Here is a 19,401-nt window from a genome sequence, read left to right on the forward strand (position 1 = left end):
TTTTTCCGTCAGTCTATATAATAAAATATGTGATGACATTAAATTTGTTTTGCCATCTTACTGCCTATTAGCCCAACCTGTAAAAAACAGATTTCTGCTGGATGTAAAGGTTATGATTTTGTCAGATACATCGGTTTTCAGTTTTAAGAAACATAAAAGTTATGATTTAATCGTATACATCTGTTGCTAGATTGAAAAAAAAAAAAACATTCTCAAACAAGTGTCATTAATCTCGTTTTGACAACCTCAAAATTTCTTGTTATAGTTTCCTGTAGATGATTAACGTATGGCGTCCTCTCACGGTGGAGTATATTGTAAATACGTACGAAAGGGGCGATTGGAGGACTATGAAATAATCAAGTAATAGTTATAAAGATAGGTAAAGAAACCCATGGTTTTCCCGATACGAGGTATTACAACTAATTAGATGAGCAGTAGATGATCCAAACTGCGGATATGCAGTTGAAACAAATACGTTGCAAGAAGCGTTCCATATGGTCATTGTTCGTATGAAGGCAGTCTTGACCGCTTCTCCTCGTCGATGCTCGAACAGGATCAAAAATCGCAGGCGTGTTCCGAATGCGATGACGACCAGCCGTAATGCGTTCCCAGAGTTCATCAACGCTATTAGTAGGGTTTGAATATACCAAAGCCTTCAAACAACCCCAAACAAAAAAATCCAACACTTTCACTTGGAGGACCGGGGGACAATCGTACTGGAAAATCACGATCTATACATTTGTTGTCGAAGATTTGTTCTGTGTATTCAAGAACAGCCACTTGAAAGGGTGCCGGTGCATCATCGTGCATGTACCACACATGCTCTATTTCACTATAAGGATCATCATCTTCAGACATTAACAGTGTTGCAACATTGGCATGACTGCAATTGTCCATACGTTGAATCTGGAATACCATTGGTTTCTACACCTACATGAACATAACTACACTGTAAATCACACTTAACAGCCCGGTGACGATTCATCGGACCGCCTTCAGATACTTTTTTTGCTGATACACTCTCTAAAAGAGCGTGGGAGAAATGAATAGTTAAATCTTTTTGTACGAGCTATGATCTCTCTTATATTATTATGATAATAATTGCTCCTGTGTAGGCTGGCGAAGGTAAAATATTTTCTGTTTCAGAGAAGAAAGTTGGTGGTCGAAATTTCGTGAAAACATCTCGCTGCAACTAAAAAGGCAACTAATTTAGTCGTTGTCATCTCAACTCGGTTGTCATATCCGTGACACTTTCCCACCAGTTTCGCAATAGCATAAAACGAGCTGCCTATTTTTTAACTTTTTTGATGTCTTAAGTCAATCATATCTGCAAAAATCTCGTACACCACAGCAGTACTCTAACAGAGGGTGGACAAGCGTAGGGAGTCTCTTTAATAGACTTGTTGCATCTTCTAATCGTTCTGCCAATAAAACGTAGTCTTTGGTTTGCCTCTACCACAACATTATCTATGTGATCCTGCCAATTTTAAGTTATTAGTAATTGTAATTCCTGGATATTTACTCGCATTGACAGCCTTTAAATTCCTGTGCTTTATTATACAGGGTGTTACAAAAAGGTACGGCCAAACTTTCAGGAAACATTCCTCACACACAAATAAAGAAAAGATGTTATTTGGACATGTGCCCGGAAACGCTTAATTTCCATGTTAGAGCTCATTTTAGTTTCGCCAGTATGTACTGTACTTCCTCGATTCACCGCCAGTTGGCCCAATTGAAGGAAGGTAATGTTGACTTCGGTGCTTGTGTTGACATGCGACTCATTGCTCTACAGTACTAGCATCAAGCACATCAGTACGTAGCATCAACAGGTTGGTGTTCATCACGAACGTGGTTTTGCAGTCAGTGCAGTGTTTACAAATGCGGAGTTGGCAGATGCCAATTTGATGTATGGATTAGCACGGGGCAATAGCCGTGGCGCGGTACGTTTGTATCGAGACAGATTTCCAGAACGAAGGTGTCCCGACAGGAAGACGTTCGAAGCAATTGATCGGCGTCTTAGGGAGCAGGGAACATTCCAGCCTATGACTCGCGACTGAGAAGACCTAGAACGACGAGGACACCTGCAATGGACGAGGCAATTCATCGTGCAGTTGACGATAACCCTAATGTCAGCGTCAGAGAAGTTGCTGCTGTACAAGGTAACATTGACCACGTTACTGTATGGAGAGTGCTACGGGAGAACCAGCTGTTTCCGTACCATGTACAGCGTGTGCAGGCACTATCAGCAGCTAATTGGCCTCCAGGGTACACTTCTGCGAATGGTTCATCCAACAATGTGTCAATCCTCATTTCAGTGCAAATGTTCTCTTTACGGATGAGGCTTCATTCCAACGTGATCAAATTGTAAATTTTCATAATCAACATGTGTGGGTTGACGAGAATCCGCACGCAATTGTGAAATCACGTCATCAACACAGATTTTCTGTGAACGTTTGGGCAGGCATTGTTGGTGATGTCTTGATTGGGCCCCATGTTCTTCCACCTATACTCAATGGAGCACGTTATCATGATTTCATACGGGATACTCTACCTGTGCTGCTAGAACATTTGCCTTTACAAGTACGACACAACATGTGGTTCATGCACGATGGAGCTCTTGCACATTTCAGTCGAAGTGTTCGTACGCTTATCAACAACAGATTCGGTGACCGATGGATTGATAGAGGCGGATCAATTCCATGGCCTCCACTCTCTCCTGACCTCAACCCTCTTGACTTTCATTTATGGGGGCATTTGAAAGCTCTTGTCTACGCAACCCCGGTAATAAAATGAGCTGTAACATGGAAAGTAAGTGTTTCCGGACACATGTCCACGAAACATATTTTCTTTCTTTGTGTGTGAGGAACGTTTCCTGAAGGTTTGGCCGTACCTTTTTGTAACACCGTGTATAACCTAAATGTAACGGATTTCTTACTGTACTCATGTGGTTACTTCACACTTTTTCTTATTGAGACGCAATTGCCACTTTTCGCACCATGCAGATATCGTGTCTAAGTAATTTCTCAATTGATTTTGATCCTCTGATGACTTTAGTAAACGGCACATGACAGCACCATCTGTCATTGCAGACAATCTAAGAGGTGTGCTCAGATTGTCTCCTAAATCGTATATGTAAAGTTGAACTTACATTTATTAGGATTATTTTGTTTGTTTCATCGTGCTCTATCGTTCCTTTAGTTTGTACTTGCAATAGTCAAACATCGCGTACAGTGAGTTCCAACAGCGGTAGCAGGGACAGAGGAAAAACTGTATTATTTCTTCTTCTTCTACTTCTACAGCCTCATTGGACCATTTCAATCAATTACTTTCTGGTCAACTTGTAAGCATATTGTCATATTGCTGGCTTGGTTGCGGAGTGTCTTTGCGAGCGGTTGCGTTTTTGCAGAGTCGACCACGGGACACTGAGCTGTTATGTTGTGCTGTCGGTAGCTCTACACGTAAAAGGCATTGTTATGGTGGTTCAGGTGCTGCTACAAGCGCTATTACAGTGAAGGAATGAGATATGGAAGTGGTTTCAGTGAAAAGTGCGCAAAGAAGTAATTAGATATGAGTAGCGCCTCCGTTTTTGTGTATCCGCTCATTGCGTGTCGTACCGTACAGCACCAATCATACGCACCGTGTTCGGTCTCTCAGAATGAACTGATGTGAATCAGTAAAAATTAGTTACCACAAAAGAGTGCAATCAAGTGCCAGTGTCTTGCAGCGAGCGTGAGAACGTGAGTTCCGTCATCGCGTTTGCGCATCATCAACAATTAACCGCGGCGCGACGGTTACGCCCACGCTCGTACAAGTGAGAACTGAGTACTGAAAATGTAGCTTTATGAAGAGTCATATCATTACTAGTGTCAAGGAGGACTGGTACTAGATATCTGCATATGCGTGACGAGCGTAAGAACTTTCGTTAGATTATTCGGCTTCCGCATCATCAACAATCACCCGCGCCGCGACGGCTACGCGCACGCTCGTACAACTGATATTGTGGACACACTTATGATTTAGAATGTAAACAGTGCAACCTCCGATTTTCTTATCGCCTCAAAATATAGTTGCTCATACCAGATGTAGGACAGTGTTGTGTTTGATGTTGAGTGGCTCCCCTAAACCCGCTAGCATATTTAGATACATAATTTCAGGCAAGCCAGCAACAGTGTGTAGCAGAACAGTACGACCTCCCCCCCCCCCCCCCCCCATTTGTACCCCCGTGCGTGTGCAAACTTATTCAACAGGTTTTCTTTCCGAATCGCCTAGTATCTTTTCCTTCATTCTTATCTTTTTTGTCGTTCCTCTGCTGTAAGTAACATTTTTTATTGTTTTTTTTAAATTTTCTGTTTAAATCTAACTATTACTTTACTCACTTTCTTTAAATTTTTTTGTTTTTCTTTTCAGATCGTCCACAGTTAATGCTAGCTCCTTAATATTCTCCCTGATTTCCTTTATCCATACTACTTGTTGCCTCATGTTCGAAAGCTTCTGTACCATTTATCTTGATAGTCTAATTTCTGGAGTCCTCATAATGTGACCAAAAACGAGATTCTTTTTTCGTAACAGCATCTGTAATGGGCTACATTTCTTTGTACACCACCTCATTTGGCACTATCCGCCATTGTCCATCTTTTTGGTATTTCTTATTTATTGATATTCTAGCTAGTGTTCTCTCTACTATCAAAATTTTGTCGATTCTGTTTTTATCGGTGACTTTGAAAAGAATTTTACTTCCGTGTGTGACCTGTGATTGAACCACCGCCTGGAATGTTTGAATTTACTTTTGTTTGACACTGTAACATCCACGAGATAAATTTTAGCTACAGTGCGACGAGAGGAAATTATGCCTCTAACAGTTATAAACATTATCTATCCGACATATGAAAAAAAAACAGTGAAATAAATATTAATTATTTATATAATATTTTATGATGTAATTGGACATATCGATGTGTATCATACAAAACAGTGATAATTGTGAATTCCTTTTATGATCTGCGTTTGTCTTCCTTTGTTTTTACCTTTTGTTGGAAGACGCATATCAAACTGAGGTCTGTTAAGAAATTGTAATTATTTGTTAATTATTACTTGAGAATAGAGTTCATTATTATTATAAATATGAGTGAATAATTATTTGTAAATTTAATTCCTCTCTCAGTAAGCATTATCTGTGTTAATTATTTCTTTCCGCTGCAAGGAGCGCAGCCATTGATGATAGCGATTTGTATCGCGTTTTTATCTGTTTTTCTTACGAAAAAAATCAAAGTTTTGCTTGATGAAAATTAGTTTAATAGTGCACAATATGAAAGTAAAGTTTAATAAGCATTTCAAATACTTATCCTGTTAAAAGGAAAGTTGATCTAACAATAGAAAGTCTCTATCAATTGACTGCCGCCATCTTAACAATTATCTCAGCGGCAAATTCAAATTACGCAACTCTGCAGACATAAATGCCAAATGTAATAAAAATTTGTAAAAATAAATTTACACTGGTGGTCCCGAACTCATTTTAATGAAAATCATTCGAATCAGATTGGTTCTTTAAGAAACAGTGCTCATAGCACGATCCATATAACAAACTTTTCTAGCTGATGTATGGAGCCGAAATTAATTACGCTCGAGTTGCGAAGAATATTGTTTCAGGTAACATACGTCAGTGTTGTGCGCGGCTGATATTCGGTGGTTTTAATGATCATTTTTCTGAAGATAACTGTTTCCATCATAATCAATAGTTGTACATAATCTGTTGTATGAACTGTGATTTAGTGACACACAACTTACAGACAACACTTTAACACAACGTTAACTTGGAGTTCTTTAGCGACTTGACCAAATCTTTAGCCGGGAGAAAAATTATTTAGTAATTACTCACTGTAATAAAATAAGATTATCATTTTCGTTTACTAATTAGTTAAATACCAAACCACTGAATAACACAGCGAACGCCACAACACAGATTTTTATTGTATGTAGCCCATGTTAATTTCTGACCTGTTGCCTGTTTTTTTAGTTCTTACTTGCCATACAGGTTTCTCGTCCAAGTTGCCTGTTACGTAAAATGTCTCCAAAATATTTAAACTGTTTCATTAGTTTTACTTTTCCGTTATTTGCTGTTATGTAGCTGATTACTAGTAGATTTGCTACCATCATCTCAGTTTTTTCCAATGATATATGGATTCTATGTAGCATTCTTTCATCACGTACTTGAAGGCACAATTGAAAAGTAACGGCTATAAACCATATGTTTTAACCCGGTTTTAATCGTGAATGACACAGATATTTCTCTTTTGAACTTTACTTTAGATCTCTTGTTTGTTGGCGTTAAGTTTGTCATTTCTGTTAACTTGGGATGGAGACCGAAATTCCTTGTGTATTCATCATTGAAGATCTGTGGATACAATCACAGGCGTTTTCAAAGTCTACGATGGTTATGAACTGTTGTTTTTGTCTTCTTTTGTAGTATTATTTTTTATGTAAATATTCGTTTAATTTCTCTGACCAGAGTATGGCCTTAGACTCGTCGCTAACGCTAGCCATTACATTTTATACAGTAGGCTTGTTTATTTTCAATGTAACAATGAACGGCAATAAATAACAGCGATTTACATATTTATGTTATAAAAAGTGAAGTGCAATGTTATACATTGCGACTAAGAGGAAAGGTAAACTTAAGTAGAAAGAGAAAAAAGAGAAGTGTTGAGTTAAATGTGTATGTGAGTGTACAGTCTCAAAATTGTCAGGCAGTGAAAAGTAAAACTGAAAGTTAGGTTATTTAAACAGATAGTGCAGACTGAGGTGATGTATAAACTCTATGATATTATGGGAGCAGCGTTATCATTTGACGAGTGCTTGCACCGCTTTGCGTATGCACTTGTGTTGCGAAGAGGAACTGCAGGATTTTAGCACGTATACCTTGCCAGTGTGGCTGACACAGGATTGCCATACCTGAGACACACACAGCTGCCTACCGCCGCTGATACAGCGCGGGCAAGCGACTGCCGTGGGAATGCAGCGGCGGCGCCAACTCACGGGTCGATGCAAGCTGTTAACCGCCCCCAACCCCCACCCCCTCCTGCCACCCCCGCCTGCCGTCAACCGAATTACAGCCAACTCCAATCAGCCCTGGCCGGCCGGCAGGCCGGTCGCAGCCAAAGCGCAGTCGGCCAGTTTGTTTTAATTCCATTGCCGACAACTGACACAGTTTCGTCTTTTCGGTCCTTTTTTGCAGCTACCGTTCCAGCCAGCACGTCAGACAAAAATCCGAACTCTGCTAGGAACAGTTCTTGCGCGAATATTCATGTCAACTTCGACGCCACAGTAAAAGCGGTACGTTGCTGTAGCGCGCTTGAAATCGATGCGGGGAAAATGGAGAGAAAATCAGACGCTTACCGACACGCCTAGTGTAGAACATCTCCACCTACACAGGGTGGTCAGAAGCAGATTGAAAAGCTTATTATAGTGTTGCAGGGTAGGTAACGTTGAGAAATAATTGTTAAGGCAAAAAAAAAGAACTTAAAAATTGCTCCATTTTCGATTTAATTAGCACTGAAACTATCCAATCAGATTGTTCCGCTGGCAAATTCAAGCAGTCTACCAGAGACAGTGCCGCCAAATGTGTACTTCGTTTGGTTTCCTCTATTCAAAGAAACGTAGCTTTTGCTAACCTAGCTCAAATTTCGCGAACCATTTTATGTGGTGATAAGTATAAGATGGCCGATTCAGGGTTATGCTACTTTATTTAGAACACCACAGCGAGATAAACATGTTCAAATAGTGCGTGCTGGAAGATTTTTTTTTAAGTTGCCTATCTTCCTAACCACCCAAAGGTAACGCAGACTTGGTGACACCTGGAATGAAAGATGACGAAATTTCTCAAGTAGGTTTAATTTTCCTAGAGAGAAAGAGATATGTTTAACGTACAGTAATCAAGTTATTTAATCGTTAATGTGAGGCGACGAGCAGATCTAGTTCGTTATGGTGTAAACCTATGACTTGACTTCTTCAATTATTTTTCGAGTCACTAAGAATTAAAACGAATACAAATATAATTCTAAGTTCTTGCAACATATTTCTTCATTCGTAGACATCTGCCCGCATATCAGTACTCCTTCAGACCTCTTAGCAAATTGTGTAGCCCATTCGTTGAGACGCTATGCTCGTATTGTGGACAAACAGGGTCCATAACTCCTTTCAGTCAAACGTAATTGTGTTTCCGCAGGGTTCCCTCAATCACTGGGGACTAATTCCGCCAACGTTCCTTTAACGCTATTATGAGCGATTCATTACTCAATCATTATTTAAGGCACATTTTAATTAGCATTTGAACAAGGGTAGCTCACGGCCCACAGATGTGCGCACATCACCGTATTTTAGCACGTGCAAATCGTTGAATTTGCACACGCAATTATCTGGTTGGCTGACGTCAATGCTAGTAAAGTGGGAAGCGGCGAAAGGTATCCAGTCTTTTCCTATCACTTATTCCTCGGCACAACCTACGCTGTAACCCCCATACGAGATTTTCAGACTGTGTCTGACCACCCTGTATAAAGCAGCTCCAGCCACTGATATAACGGCTCGTCTCTAACGTGCTGCTGTAAGCTTTCCATACAACCATTACCAGAAAGCAGTGAAGGAAATCAATTATACAGGAAGACCCACACCTACATCGGCGCCCGCATCTCGTGGTCGTGCGGTAGCGTTCTCGCTTCCCACGCCCGGGTTCCCGGGTTCGATTCCCTGCGGGGTCAGGGATTTTCTCTGCCTCGTGATGGCTGGGTGTTGTGTGCTGTCCTTAGGTTAGTTAGGTTTAAGTAGTTCTAAGTTCTAGGGGACTTAGGATCACAGCAGTTGAGTCCCATAGTGCTCAGAGCCATTTGAACCTACATCGGCGACAAATTCCGAATCCACGACTGTTTCATTATCGACAACTTGTATCGACAAGCGGAAGCTAAGGTGACTGAAGTCGAACTGGTCAACCAAATTATGCAGTCATAGTAAAAAAAAGATCATTTAGTTCGTTTGAAAGCTGTATAATGAGAAGAAATGTAAGAATTTGACGTTCCATCGAAGTTGAGTTGAGAGTACTCTTGTGGTTATCCCCCGCAGCCAGACCACGAATTTGTAAGTCAAGCTGCTTATTCGATCTGTTGTGCTGCCATTCATGAACAGTATTCCAGGCCGTGTTTTCCAACAGGATAGCTCTCCCCCACATACTGCTGTTGCAGCGCAAAATGCTCTACAGAATGTCTTCATGTTGCCTCGGCCTGCTCGGTCAACAGATCTGAGTTCAATCGAGCACTTATGGGGCTTCATCGCACGCCAACTGCAGCGTCATCCACAACCGAATTAATTCTCTCTGTACTGACCGGACAGCTACAACAGGCATGGAACTCCATCCTACAAACTGACATACGGCACCTGTAAGTGACAACGGGTGTACGTTTGCCTGCTTACATTAAAAATTCTGGCAGTTATACGTTACACTAGAAATTCACAGTTGGTATGTCTTTTCTCACGCTCACATTAACTGGTGAACCTGCAACATTAATCTCTAAATATGTTACATAGACAGCTGTGTTTCCCAAATTTAGGTTCTCTACATTATTTCTTGGTGTAGGGAATTTTTCCCTTCAGTGTATTATCCAATAATACCACTATATTTCTTGTTTCGCAATTTATTTTGAACCACCCCGCAAGCTATGCTAGTCTGGGTCGAGAATTGCTCTGCACCCCGTCTCATTTCCTGACATCTGTGAGATATAGGAGTCGTTATTACTGTTGGGGAATTCTCCATTGTAGATTCTGTGTCGCTGTTTGTGAATAGTGATAACAATAACGATAATAATACACTGCTATCAGTAGGTTGTAGCAAGCTATTTCGTTCTGCTGACAGCGGCCAAATATCGAGTCGTTTACTCCGCGAGACAACGAAAGCGACAGGGAGCCATTCTGACCCTCGATTGGTCACTTGCCGGCCGCGTCTCGCAGCGACTGGTCGGTTCTCGCACCAAGGCGTCGCAGATGACATCACAGATGTGCTCTGTTGGACGGAAGTTCTGTGGCATAGAGGTCAGATAACCAGGGAAAAGATACGTTAAACGGGGACTGGGACTGTCTGTAGTGACGCCACAGCCTGAGTGCTAAGCACAGCATACAGCCGCAGGCACGACGACGCTAGCAGTTCACGGTGCAATTTCCAGTATTAAGGTTTGGTAAAAAGGTGGAAACTATTATGGATTTCGTTGTGTTACATTACAATGTGTTGGAATTAAGAAGGGGCAATTAAAAGGATAGAAACCGCTCAGCAATGTTACTGTAGCCACAGCTGACATTCAGAGCGATTATTGTTCTCATTTTCGAGTTTTTGTAAAGTGTACAGTCTTGAAACTTTATCGCATGTTAGAAATACTGCTCATATAGTGGTACGAAGAAACAAGGTATCAGAAAGGAAAATAGCAAGGAAAGACACATTATATATGTATATATACAGAAATCCGACGTTTTTTATGCAAGTGGTTTCTCTCTATTGTTGTTTACAAGGCAGCTGTTCAGCATTTTAGAATAATTTTTGTGAAAGCATTTCCTAAAACAAGACGTATTTATAAACAATTTCTTTGACAAGTGCGTGTCTCACCTCAGTGAAACACGTTTAGTTTTATGTAACTGAAGGTGGATGAGGGGGGGGGGGGGAGAAGGAAAGGAAATAAAAGGAGTTAATGATATTAGCTGCATCGGGACTTTATGAGGAATCTGCGGTGGTGAATAAAAACGAGCGCCGGATTGGGGCTCGAACCCGAGATCTCCGCCGGCCGGAGTGGCCGTGCGGTTCTGGGCGCTACAGTCTGGAGCCGAGCGACCGCTACGGTCGCAGGTTCGAATCCTGCCTCGGGCATGGATGTGTGTGATGTCCTTAGGTTAGTTAGGTTTAACTAGTTCTAAGTTCTAGGGAACTAATGACCTCAGCAGTTGAGTCCCATAGTGCTCAGAGCCATTTGAACCATTTTTTCTAGGCGACTGATGACCTCAGAAGTTAAGTCGCCTAGTGCTCAGAGCCATTTGAACCATTTTGAACCCGAGATCTCCAGCTTGCCAGGAATTTTTAATTACATGACTGGGGTAACTCCAGAATCAAAACACTTTCTTCAAAATATAGAAGCGTACAACTCCCGCTTCCAAATTACTTCTTTCGGTGTAACTTCAATTAACACTAACAGAGATGAAATCGATTATGTCTTGTCCATCTAAGGACAAATCTGTCACAACATGGGATCATTACTACCAGTACCCAACGAAGACCATACATTTCCGCAAATATCGGGAATGAAGAAACAGAAAAAGATCAACTATGCAAAAATAGCTGTGGATACGGTGAGAAGTAGTCCGTGATGTACTGGGGATTTTACATGAATACAATCAGTTGGTTCACATATTCAGAACAGCACTGGACCAAATGATTTCTGATGACTATAAAGCTATAATTACAGCCGACAAATTACCACATGGAGAACACGAACGTCAATTTAATGCATCTCAGGTAGACGAAGTCGTCATCATAATTGCAGACAATGAAAACGCAGGCCGTGATATAACTGTACAACGAAGAAGAGAAGGTCTACAACACATTGCAGAGACATACCGTTCATATGATGCCCTCCAATATCCATTAATATTTCTGCACGGAGAGGACGAATATCATTCCAGTGTGAAACAAATCCAAACTGAAACAGACGTATAAACAAACAAAAAAGTCATTTTCAAGGAGTTCTATGCTCACGGCTTAATGTTCAGAGACAACGAAACATCCAATCACATTCTCAACACTTGCCGTTTATTCCGAAAATTACGGGTAGATACGTTTGGAAAAACAGAAGCGGAACAGATGCTTTACATATGACTGAATCAGAAGAAACTGCACACGGAAGACTACATCCACCTCCTAAAAGCAACTTCCCAAAATGTTCCAAATACACAGAAACGCAGAATACTACAATTCAGTGAAATCCATCAAATATGTCTGTAAGTATCTGAACAAAGGCAGTGACATGGCAGTATTTCAAACAGCCAAAGACAGCGCACAACAAAACAGAAACGACGGGATCCTCATGTATCAAATGACAAGATATATCAAAGGTAAGTGAGCAGCGTGGTGGATTTTCGGTTTTCCCATACACGAACGTGAACCAACTGTGCAACATCTAGCAGTGCATTTGTAGTATGGGTAGAGAGCTTATTTCAGAAAAGACACCGCCAGAAAAACTGCAAGCGAAGCACTTTAGAACAAACATTAACAGCTTTTTACCAACTGTGCTAAACGGGCCCATTATCGAAAACATTACTATTGTCAAGGTCCCACAGTGGAATACAACAAGAAAAACTTTTCAACGACCATAACAAGGAATTATAGTAGAAGATCATCCAGGAATCGTGAAAACTGGCGCACTAGGTCGAGTATACGCCGTACCTCCGAAAAGCGCCGAAAGTTTTTATCTTCTAATGTTGCTACCCGAAGTACGGGACCAACAAGTTCCATAGATCTCAAGGCCGTTGACGGTTATCTACGCCAGACGTACAGAGAAGCATGTCAACGCGTAGGACTACTGGAAAACGACAACCACTGGGAATTAACACTACAAGAAGCCTCACCCACAGGCTCAGCTGAAGAAATGCCTTATTCGCCATAATTCTAACAACATGTAATCCATCGAATACAAATTAGCTACCATACTCCTTCAAAGAGAGAATGAAAGATGACATACTGTACTAAACCGGACAAGCTCATGCTGAACTAACCATCGAATTCAACGATGACATCTTTGATGAAACACAAGTTCACCTAGAAGATAAGTGTTTAGCAATAAACAACAAGATCTTAGTACAAGTTGCGATACAAACACAATGAAAAGATGCTATCAGCGTGCTAAACTTCGAAATTACAAAGGAAGAAAGCTACAACATCAACAGAACTAAGTCCATGCATTGCTCAAAACAAACCACTCCTCAATCACAATTAAAAGGAAATTTACAACGTTATCATGGATCGGATCGACCACAATAGAGACCGAATTATTTACTTGGACGCAACAGGTGGTACCGGGTAAACGTTTCTAACAAATGTATTGCTGGCGGAAATACGTGCTAAACAACATTTGCAGTGACATCATCCAGTACTGCAACCACACTTAAGCTAGGAGGACGAACATCCCATTACTCCCAACAACTACCGTTGAATATAGTCGAAGAACATTCCCGGCATGTAAAACCTACAGAGTATCTGGACGGGGTGAACTTCTAAAGCAAGCTAAAATCATCTTCCGGGACGAGTGGACAATGGCATGTAAAAATCACTCAAAGCCATGGGCAGAACATTATAAGACTTGCGAGGAAACTCTGAAGTTATGGGAGGAGTACAACTCATACTCTCTGGAGATTTCCGGCAAACACTTTCAGTTATCCCAACGTCAACACTAGCAGACAAGATTAACGCATTGTTTAAAAAATCACATTTCTGGCCACACATACAAATACTGCGACGAACAGTAAATACGTATGAGAGTTAAACTATCGAAACACGAAACAATAGCGTATTTTGCTCGACAAATTTTGCAAATAGCCAAAGGCACATAACCTACTGACCAGACAACCGGCCTCATTAAGCTCCATTGTGATTTCTGCAGCATATCCACTGCCGAAAGCAAAGTCATCGGCGAAATTTATTCCAACATTTTTCGCAACTATACCCATCCGGACTGGGTATTTGAAAGAGCAATTTCGGCAACTAAAAATAATATTGTCGACGATATCGACTTTAATATTCAAAACGAAATTGCCGGTGGAGAATACACAGTGGATCGAAACGGTGACAGACGTTGAAGCAAGTGTGAATTTGCCTACAGAATTTCCGATATCTTTGCAAATATCAGGAATGGCATTACACTGCCTTCGACTTAAAACTGGATCTACTATCATACTACTCATAAATCTCAATTCACCAAAACTAAGTAATGAAATAAGGATGATCGTCAAACAGCTGTCTAATAATATCATAGAAGGCGGACTTATGACTGGGAAGTACAATGGACACACACTATTTATCCTCAGAATACCACTGATCTCTACTGAACTGCTATTCCAATTTAAAACACTGCAATTTACAGTCAAATTAGCCTACAATTATACAATGAACAAAGTGCAAGGACAAACTTTAAAATATTTCGGCATCACCTCAGAGACTCCTGCTTCTTTCATGGTCAACTCTCGAGTAGGAAATTCGAAAAATATGTACATATGCACCCAGAAAAATAGACTGAAAAACTTTTTTAAAACAATTATTCTAAATAGTTAGAATATGTTTCCAATATTTTTTTTACCTCTTATACTTCAAATTTTATCCTTTCATTCTTACTATTACACAATCTAGTATCAAATCCTTGATCGAAGCCGGGTACCTTACGACGTTTTTTTTCTCTCTTTTGGAAATTTAATTTCAGCAAAAAGTTGAACACTCATGAAGGATGGTTGTTCTGGAAACAATGGAAGTAAGCGTCTACTGCCAGTTCCCGAACTGTTCCGCGAACTGATAGACCTAATATAGTACCATCTGTTTCCTTTCTCTCATTACGTGTAATTTTGTACTTCTCGGAGAAATGTTTACTTCAAACAACAGCAGCATTCTCTCGATGTGAGAAATCTGCACGATAAGTTGTTCGTAACCCAATAGTACATTTTTTCATGTTTTGTTGATGAGAACGTTGAAATTTTTCTTTACTTCTTCGTCCCGTAATTTACAGTGCAACGTGATACTCAAGAGAAACGCTCTATTTCCAGTCCTATACCCACAAACAGACCGACATATTCTTTCCGATAGCAAGAAAATGACCTGGTGCACACCATTAAATAATTTTGTGTAACAAAAATTTTGCGTACCAAGTGTTTTTAGCCTTTTTCGGACTGTTTTATTATACAAGTGACACAAATCTAAGAGCAAATAAATTCATATCTAACAAAACTCAAAAAATGTCCTTGCACACGCATTTAACATCTATTTAACGAGAGGGGTCCATATCTATAGCCTAAGTGATGAGGATTCGGCCGTAATCAGTACGATTTACAAGATTACAGCGACACTGAACGATGGAACCCCACTGCCGCTTCACAGCCATCGTGACGTCATGCGGGCTACATGTGCGTTGTCGCTGGACGTCTGAAACTCTCTCAAGTCCGTGGACTCTTTCTCAAACAACTGCGACACAAGTCGTTAGTGACTTCCTGTTGCATTGTCTCCGTGAAGTGCATGTCGCCTGGGTGGCGAATGAACGGGTCAGATCAAAGGGTCACCTACAATTCATCAACGAGAGACGATGGCAGATACATCAGCTCCTATTTTATGCCACACAAATAATCCAACATAGAAATACCTCCATCACCGGTCTCAGTATGTGTTTGTCGACAAGCAGGTTGCATCGCTTTGTGTTGTTTTGCGATACTTGTACCTATCCAACACCGAGTATCAACTTGCATTGCCAGTCATCAGCCCAAGCGCTTATTCCATGCTTTTAAGCATCCAACGATGGTGTTCCAGTGTCAGTGTTAATCTCTGTTTTTACAAATCGTGGTGAGAAGTTGCACAGATGCATACCAGTGCCACCCGACATCGAATTGGCGAAGGATTTACTGGACTGTATGCTGTCTATTCGCTGTTAGAATTTGCTGCAGTCTACGGGGACCATCATATGACTCTACTAGTGGTCGTTTTCCAAGAAACGTGGTACTCTCGGTTGGACGTGTAAAGCTCAGAGTCTGCACTAGCTCGATGATGGAGTGTTCTGTGAGCTGAGAACATAACATTTAACCACGATCGAGTGCGACGATATCATGCGTCATGGCTGTCCTGATCTCGACTGTCACCACGAAGATCTGCACAAGTTCTGAAGACATCGGAGGAGCGTCAGAGATCCAACTGTTCAGCCCACCGCCACGGGAGGAGTGTGTCCCCGTTTAAAAGGATTTGTATGGATTTGTAGAACATCAATCAGTACAAATAAAGTTTCTGAAAAAGGTCACAGCACAGAAGTCTCTGTATCGCTTAAGATAAGTAATCACGAAATAAGAGTGGAATTAAATGTTATCGAAATTAGAACAGAAACAGAAGGAAATAGGAAAAATGGGAAGATCATAGCAACGAAATGAACGAGGGGAGGCCTCATAAGCGAATAGAAGAGTTAAGATCTGAAGGACGAAGGAACGTCGGAAGGAATCGGAAAGGGATATGGCACCACTCTGAATGAAGCCGAAGCGGGAATTTTGCGTATATAGTGAAGTGAAAAAGAATAAAAATATAAAAAAAATAATAATCTTTCGACAGCGTTGTGAAAATCAGGCGTTGTGCGTTGTTCCCCTAAAACAGACTGAAACCTCACGTTGTCAAGTAAAGTCTAAAAACTGGTGGGCTCTGCCTGTGGGCCTGTGATAACCTTTTTTTTCACTTGATTAACTACACTGACGGAAAAAATCGCAACATCACGAAGGTGCTGTGCTATGTAAACGAAAGTTGGTAGGCATGTTTCTACATCTCAAAGATTATGTCTGTTCGAATTTGGCGTCAGTCGCATAAGAGTAATGCTAGTAGCATCATTATAAGGATGTAAATCTGGTTTGCTGTAACGGGCTTCAACGTGAGTTACTTGTGAGATTAGATGCTGTGAGTTGATGCTGGTTAAGAATGCCTTAAAGGCCACTAAGACGCCGTTATAAACACATCACAGATTTTGAAAGAAGCTGGATGTTCCTTCCGCGGACACTGTAGGGAAACTGAGCAGGAATGTAGCCACTGTACGTGAGTGCTGGCAGCGGTGGTCACGGGAATGTACGGTCGCAAGAAGACCGGGCCCTGGACGGCCAGAGAAGGAAGACCATCGAGATCGACGTGTGTTCATGGCTCCTCATACTGCATATGCAGCACCAATTTGAGCAGCAGTAGGCACCGCATTGACACAACGAACTGTAACAAATCGATTACTTCAAGAACAGCTCCGAGCCAGACGCCTTGTTGTGTGCATTCCACTGACCTTAAACCAACACCATTTGGGACTTCAGTGGTGTCAAGCGAGAGCTCACTGGAGGACAGGGTGGAGGTCTGTTGTGTTTTCTGACGAATATGGATCTGCCTTTGTTTCAGTGATGACCATGTACTTGTTAGAAGGAGGCTAATTGAGGGCCTGCAGCCAACCTGTCTGCATGCTAGGCACACTGGACTTACACCTTGTGGTTATCCCACGCACCCTGACTGCAAATCTGTGCTTCAGTCTGTTGATTCGATCTGCTGTGCTCAAATTCATGTACAGCATTCCAGAGGCTGTTTTGCAACAGGAAAAATCTCACCCACATATCACTGCTCTAACCCAACATGCTCTATACACTTTCAGGAGTGCTAGTTCTGCAAGGTTCGCAGGAGAGCTTGTGTTAAATTTGGAAGGTAGGAGACGAGATACTGGCAGAAGTAAAGCTGTGAGGACCGGGCGTGAGTCGTGCTTCGGTAGCTCAGATGGTATAGCACTTGCCCGCGAAAGGCAAAGGTCCCGAGTTCGAGTCTCGGTCGGGCACACAGTTTTAATCTGCCAGGAAGTTTCATGCTCTATACACTGTCAACCTGTTTCCTTGGCCTGCTCGATCACCAGATCTGTTTCCAACAGAGCGCATGTGGCACATATGGGACAAAACCAGCGTCATCAACAACCAGCATCCTTTTCTGGTGGTTATATTGCTTATTAACGCACCAGCAATCCACGACTGCATTGGCTTATCTCGTTGTTATACTAACTGAAATATGTTACCTAGACAAACGTATTCTCGAAATTTTATTATTTTACATTAATTAATATTTTGTGATGAAGTTTCTCCCCCAGTGCGTATTTAGGTATTTCGAATCCTTTTATTTAGCAGCGACATGGTTTAGATGAAACAATACGTACTGAGTTATTGTTGATTCCCTTAGAGTAAAAAAGTGTCTATAGTTGCAAAATGTTGTATTGAAATTTGAGGACTTAATGTTTCTTTAGCTGAATCTTAATTCAAAAACTTTTACTAGCAATAACTATATATCATTTCTCGCAATTGTGTTGCACCTATTGAAATAGTGATGGGAAAGAATTGCAGAACCAAAAGATAATTGATGAAGAGTAATGAAATTCCGAGTATTTATTTGTCTAGGTAACATATTTCAGTGACTGACATTGTAAGATCACAGGTTAATGTAACCAAGAGGTAAACCATTGAAAATGTGAAATGCTGGTGTACTTGCAAGAATGTTGAATGCAACAGTGCAAACATGCATGTTTTGTGTTTTACGGGTGCCGGGTGTTAGTTTTGAGGATGGAGTTCCATGCCTGTTGCAGTTGACGGGTAAGTACAGGGGCGGTTAATTCTGTTTGTGGATGACGCTGCATTTCCAGCCGTAGTGGCCGAGCGGTTCTAGGCGCTACCGCTACGGTCGCAGGTTGGAATCCTGCCTCGGGTATTCATGTGTGTGATGTCCTTAGATTAGTTAGGTTTAAGTAATTCTGAGTTCTTGGGGACTGATGACCTCAGAAGTTAAGTCCCATAGTGCTCAGAGCCCTTTTTTTTTGACGCTGCATTTTCCGTCTGATGATGTCCCATATGTGCTCGTTTTGTATCCCGCCTGGGAGACGGCACGTGGGTAGGAACGGGAAATGGTAGTACAAGTCGGTACTGCAAGAAAATGGTTTACTGGTGCAACAACAAGGTAATAAACAATTACATCAATTACATAACTTTGTACGTAGGTGCGATGCAGAAGCGAAGTGTCCTGGGTGTCTGCACCTGATAAAATGGGCTGAAGCAGTCGTGGAGCTCGTAGACCTCGACAGCACCGGCTAGAGGGTGCTGTCGTCGGCGTCTCTTATAGTGCCAACATAGCAGAGCGGACGTACGTTGTGGCATCGTAGCTATCGATACCACAGATCGATTGGAGACAGACACGGTGATCGAGTAGGCCAATTTGTCGACGCTCTGCACGGCATGGTAGGTTGCCACAGCGGTAGTCGGCGACTGTTATCCCGTTGGAAAACACCTCCTGGAATGCTATTCATGAATGGCAACACAACAGTTCGAATCATCAGCTTGAAGCATAATTTTTGCAGTAAAAATGCTGGGAATAACCACGAGAGCGCTCATGCTGTCGTATGAGATTGTAAACCATTGCAGACCATAGCTCCAGGTGCAGGTCCGGTGTGTCTAGCACTCGTACGTTGGTTGCAGGGCCTCAGCTGGCCTCATCCTCACCAACACTCTGCCATCACTGCCACCGAGGTAGAATCAGACTTCATCAGAAAACACAACAGACCTCCACCCTGTCCTCAGATCAGCTCTCACTTGAGACCACTG

Source organism: Schistocerca americana, chromosome 2 (assembly GCF_021461395.2).
Source record: "Schistocerca americana isolate TAMUIC-IGC-003095 chromosome 2, iqSchAmer2.1, whole genome shotgun sequence".
NCBI lineage: Eukaryota > Metazoa > Arthropoda > Insecta > Orthoptera > Acrididae > Schistocerca > Schistocerca americana.